Here is a 6,205-nt window from a genome sequence, read left to right on the forward strand (position 1 = left end):
CCCCCTAGCGACCTGCGCCCGCCCCGTCGCGGCTCCCTGCTGCCGCCTCGCCGCCGGCTCGGCTCCACCACCCCCCCCACCCTCCCCGCGGTGAGCCGCGGCCCCGTCGGGGACGCTGTGGTGATGGCGAAGCGGGGAAGGGAAGAGAAGAAGGGGAAGGGGAGGGGGGGGGGAGCTGCTGCAGGGCGGCGGGCGGCGCTGCGCGCCCTGAGGAAACGGATGCACCTGCGGCCCGCTCCGCCGCGGCCGCCTGACGTCAAGCGCCGCCCGGTTGGCGCGGGGAGGGCGCTGGCTGCCGCGCGGCACGTGCGGGGCGGCGCCGCTCAACGGCTGCCAACGGTCGCCGCCTCGCGGACGCCCTGAGGGGAGCCCTGAGGGGAGCCAGCCCCCGCGGTGCGCCCGTCGGAAGCCCGGGGTGTCGTTGTCCGCACCTCCCCGAACGACACGCTGGGGAATAAAGCTTTTACACGCGGGGGGGGTTCTTGTGAAGTGAAACGTGTGCGTGTTGGCGTTCATCTTCACCCGACGGTTTCCTTTTCTAAAATATTGAATGGCGAGGTAATGACAGCAGGTGAAGAAACACCTCTTCGAACTGCAACCTTCTAGCCCCAAATCCAATCTCCCGACTTCGAAATTTTTGCCACTTTAACAAAACACCCTCCAAACACAGCTACTTTAGCACATGCCACCAATGCAGAAATTAATAACCCTGATCATGTCTCTGGCCTAGCCTCTGCCAGTGATTATTTCCCCCGTTTTGCACAGCTCATACCATTTTTGGGGTATTCCTTCCTGATATCCTCAGCGGTGGCGAGTTAAGTAATGAGTTAAATTAACATCTGCACAGTGCTTTAAACACTCCAAGCACCAAATATGTCAGCTTGCATTACCGCCAGAGCTGCGCTACGAATCGCAGCCTGTAGCACGCATCTACAGCACCGAAATCCTTGCGTTGATGCGCGAGAAGCCCCACATCGGAAATACAACCACAAAATGCATCCACACAGGTCTCTCAAAGTTCCCGAGATCCCCGAATCGAGACCTCATAGCAAGCGTTAAAAATCCGCCAGCTCTTCCCTGAGTTAACGTGCATGCAACGTGAGTGCGTAAGCCTGCGTGTGAGGCGGTTTTCCTGCCTGCGAGGTGGCTTTCGTGGCGTAAAGGGGGCCGTGGAGGGAGGCTTGGAGCCGTGTGAGCGCACACAAAGCATTTACTGCCCGGTTCCTCTCCAGGGGACCCTTATGTGCAGCAATGTGAGAGCAAAAAGACCAGAGGATGTTTCAGTTTAGACCAGCAATTTACATAGGAGCAAGAATGAAACTGCTCTCACATCAGTGAAGGGAACGTGCATTAAAAAAAGCATACAGAACAGTAGACTATTTCCTTGTCTCCTCTAACAAAATTATACCACAAGTTGTGCATAATTTTGTATAAATCTGCATAAATAACACAATCAGCAGTACTGAAACCTCTGAGTTGTCTGACGATTGTAAGTATTTACATTACAGGGGCATGTCTGGCAGGTTGCTATCTCTGTATTTGTAGACATGCAAAAATTAAACATATTCCCCTGTCCTATCTCATTTTTTTTTTTGTAACAGTGCATTCTGACAACAAGCATTTGGTCAAAGCATTTCTTAAGATGGTGCCATACATTTAATTCATTATAAAATGTTCAGTAGAAATTCTTAAAGTCCATTCACTTTCTTTTCTTGCCACTGTTTTGTTTAGCAATGACATTACAAGAATGCATGGTCCCAAGTGAGATTCAAACAAAAATTCCGTTTATTTTTTTCCCCTCCTTCCCAATCTGGGAAAAAAAGAAGAAGAAAAAAAAAAGTCAGGAGGAGGCCAAGGAGTCCTAACAGAAATATCAAGCATGAAATTTATTATAGGAGTTAAGGAAAGAAAATAATTGTTTACACGATCAGTATCATAGGACTTGGAGATTGTCCATAGGGACAGATACTAGGGAAATGATGAGTAGCTTGGAAACACTCTGTGGGGAGGCTTTCTTCTTGTTGCAACAATCCTCTCTCAAATGCAGCTCACTCTTGAGCTGAGGCAGAACTGGAGCTTGTAGCTGCCATTTAAGTACTCCATAAATTCTCCAAATTGTTCCTGAACAGGCCAAAGCCTCCACAATGGCAGCCAAGGACCTGGCTCTCTAGGTTAACTTCCAAACCCTGGTTCAAGGTTCAGGTTTCCATTGAGACCACAGAAACAGTTAATCTGTGGTTGATCTAATGGATACAGAAAGTCAGATCTCAATAATGAACTAAAACGGGCTTTAAAAAATCCCAGAACGTGTGTCTCTTCTCCAGGAAAAAAAAAAAAAAAAAAAAAAAAAAAAAAAAAAAAAAAAGAAAGAAAGAAAAGAACTGTAAATAATTGAAGTCTATAAGAAACTGAATAGCTGTTCCTCTAAAGTTCCTGAAGTTTAACAAAATGTTATAGCTTCAGTTAAATGTTATTTAACTTCAGAATCTGAAACTACATTTATGGTAGCAAAGGAAATTGTATTTATTTTTAAAGTATGCTATTCAGCAAGGTCTTTCCTTTATATGGCTTCATTTTTAGAAGCCAAAGTGAGGTTTTCATTTTATTTCTGATCTTGCAAATACAGATTTTCAATTTGCTTGTGTTTTGAAGGAGTCAGAAAGCTTTTGAAAGGTCATTTGTGTAGCCTGCTCATTATGAGCAGTGCTGGGAATATTGTATATTTATTTCATGAACAAATTCAGAAGCCATTTACAGCAGAGGTCTAGACAGAAAATGGCCTCAAAACCTCACTAATCTTAGGTTTAGAGAAATAGCTGCTTTATGACCAGATGGTTGAGAACTGCTAGCAGCCCTTGGTCCTTCCCAAGGTTTCATGTGTTCTTGTGGCAAGGCTTTTCTTTACTGCCTTGGGCGACGGACTGAAAACGCTGAAGCAGTTACAGGTACATTACTGCAGTAAAGCTGAAGAACTGTAATTTGATCAATAGAGTATCCGTATCTTGTTGAACTGAAGTGTGAGCCAGACTGACAGAAGTCGCTGATTAGTGAGCAATCACCTCCTTACTAGCACATGAAAAGTATCGCTGCTTTGCACCGTTCTAGAGAGGCTTGTGCTGATAATGTGTGACACCCGCCTGAGACGACCAAGAAGGTGCTTGTGGGCTGCATCTCACGAGCGAGGAGGAGGTGAAGGAAGCTGAGATCTGTGGAACAGAGCAGCAAAGCTAAACATTTCTGCTAATGTGATCAGCAGGGAGAGGGCACTGGGTAGGAGCACAGTGGGAAAGTCAGAGGAGAGGTACTGAACTAGAAACAAAAAAGGAAGAGAAAGTGCTGCTTGTGAGAGAGAGGAAGGGAAAGATATTAGACAGCAGAGAGAAAGAGGAAATCAGACCGAGGGAGCCGAGGCTGATGGAGTTATGTTGCTTCTGTAGCAAGAGATGAGAAGAAAGAGAGTAAATGAGTTTTATAATAGGAGTGGAGAATCACAGAAACATAACATAAGGAAGAAGAAAGGGAGCAGAGAGAGAAAAGGTTGGGTTTTCTTTTGTTTGCTTGTTTTCTTAAGGAAGAGCTAAGTAAAAGGAAATTGAAAGAAAGTAAAACAGTTGTTAGAGTCAGGAACTAAAATAATCAATGTGAAAGTGGACAGGAAAATGAATATGCAAAGACGATGGGAAAAACGGAGAGAGGTTAATCAAAAGGTCATATAAGTGCACGTAAACAGGTGTAAGAACAGAAGAAAGGATCAATAGTAAGAAATAACACAGGGTAAGGTACTTGGGTTTGCAGCTCATTGCAATAGTTCTGTATCCATTAGTTATTGGAAAACCATTTCTACTGACTCTGAAAAGGGTGCACTGCTGCCTTTTCACCTTTGCATCTGGGTGTGAAATCATCCTGCTTTCCCTCCATGACTAATTGCAGACAATGCTGGGAGATGTGCTTAGGGGCAGCTGAAGGGGAGAGATAGCTCCCCATCAGAAGAAAATGCAGTTTCTTCCCAAAGGGCTCTGCTCTGGGGTTTCTGCTGAAAGCCAAGGCTCAGCTTTCCATAATGACCCTTTAATAAGAGATTGCACACGAAGCCGTTTTGTAATCATGGACCTCAGTGCTTTTACATGCTGCAGAAAGACTGATTTGGAACAGGAGGCACGCAGCAACTGGGACATTCAGTTGCTCTTTCTGCCGTGAGACTGGCCTCAAGTCCAGTAGACCGGAGTGAACCAGAGGCAACAGATGTCAGGTCAGCAGTAAATTATGCCGTGCCACGTGCTGTACCTCCCTTGTTTCCTCTTTGGAGCCGTTGCACTTTCCTAAAAACGTTTTCAGCAGGCAGTACCACTGGTAACGTCAGCTGGTCGGTATGGCAGGCTCGCTCATTGCAGCCTACATGCTATTATGTCCATGCACTGATGAGGGTCCAAGCTGTGTCCTCATGAATTCACCTAAGTGGATTCACCTAGGAGCAGCTCCCTCCCAAACGCCTGCTGGTCAAAAGCCCCAGGCGCTGACTTCAGAAGCTGAGGGCCAGTCCTACACATCCCAGGTCTCCAGCGAGTTGTTAAGAGCCGAGATGGAGCCACTGAGAGACCCGATCTAGGGCTTGTTTTCTTTCCAGGGGAAGCTCTCTTGCTCAACCCCTTGCTGCTGTTGTTCCACCATGTGTGCGCAAGCACTCAGAGAAGTCGATCCTTGAAGGTTCCCCAAAGAAAATTAATTATTTACCCATTATTTACACTCCTGGCAAGTACCATTACTACCTGACTATGGCAGCGTGTGTGCTCTCCCTTATCCTCCTGCCAGAGTGTTCCTGCATAGGATTAATTTACTCTTCAGTGAACCAGAAAGATGTTGGCAGAATAACTGATTTGATAGCTCAGTGATTCTGTCACGCTCTTGGTATGCAGGGGACCAAGACTTCTCTCTGGCCTAAAAAAACATTGCTTCTGACAGATTAGGAGGCATTGCTGGCCATTTACCTTCTACCCCTAGAAGCACTAAAGGGAGAACTAGGTGAAAAAATAATGGTTTTTTTTTTATTCCTCCTCCTCTTCTTCTCCTTCTTCTTCTCCTTCTTTCTCTGTCAAGGACAAAAATACACAGGCTTAGCAAAAATTAAATGTTTTAATTTATTTCCATCAGAAAAGGAAAAAATGCTCTAATAAGATATGTTTCATCTCAGAATTTTAAATAATGTTTTTCTTTTTCTGAGGGTATTTTTAATTAAAATGTTCCTTTAAAATAATGCTTTCAAAGAGGGTTGTTTCTCTTAAATTAACTTTCATTTTGAGCTGAGTATTTTTTATGAACAGCTAGTAAATAAAGTATTATTTATACAGCTTTTCTTACAAGCAAATAGCAGACAGCAATGCTCCAAGAATTATACCTTTTGCCACTGAATTGCATGGCATTGATTTGAATGATAGATACGGGGAAAAAAGAAAAAAAGAAAAAAAAAAAAGGATGCTATAAGCTGTGGATGAATTAGTCAACAGAGCAAGGACTGGAAGGTGAGAGGGAAGAGCAGAACACAGGAGAGCATGCAGAAGGTTGTTTTATCATACACTTAATGACTGAGACCATGTCAGCAGGATGCCAACTCAGGAATTCAGATCCAGTGACAAAGTCAGCAAACAGAACTGCTCTAAGCAGGAACATTCTGAATCCTCAGATCTAACTAGAAAAGACCAGTGATTTATAGACAGGGTGCAGAATGCTTCAGTAAAGGTATTCTAAGCTGTAATGCTCATGAACATTGCTGCATAGATACAATATATTTTTGAAAAAGAGGAAGGGATACATCTCAGAACTGAGCCATTTAGCAGCTGGTTTATTATTTTCATCATCAGTTACGTTCCTCTGTAGGCAAATCACCTTTCCCTTCTGAATTGAATAAGGACTTAGCCTAATACCTACTAAATTTAATAGTTTTCTTTTCCCTGTTTTCAGTGGATCACCTGGTGAGCATGGTAAAGATAACAGCCTGGACATGTTGAGCTATAAATATTCTTAAGCAGCCAGGCTAACTTCCAGTCTGCCAAGGTTACTGCTGAATCTCAAAAGTCATTTAGTAGCAGAACACAGGATTTCTCCAGACCGCATTTCTCTTCTGGGCATGAGAGCCACATAAGCACCAGGACCGACTTATGCGAGACCTCACTAGCCTGCAGACTGCTTACACATATGTGCTACATACAAG

The sequence above is a fragment of the Aythya ferina genome (assembly GCF_964211825.1).
Source record: "Aythya ferina genome assembly, chromosome: 4".
NCBI lineage: Eukaryota > Metazoa > Chordata > Aves > Anseriformes > Anatidae > Aythya > Aythya ferina.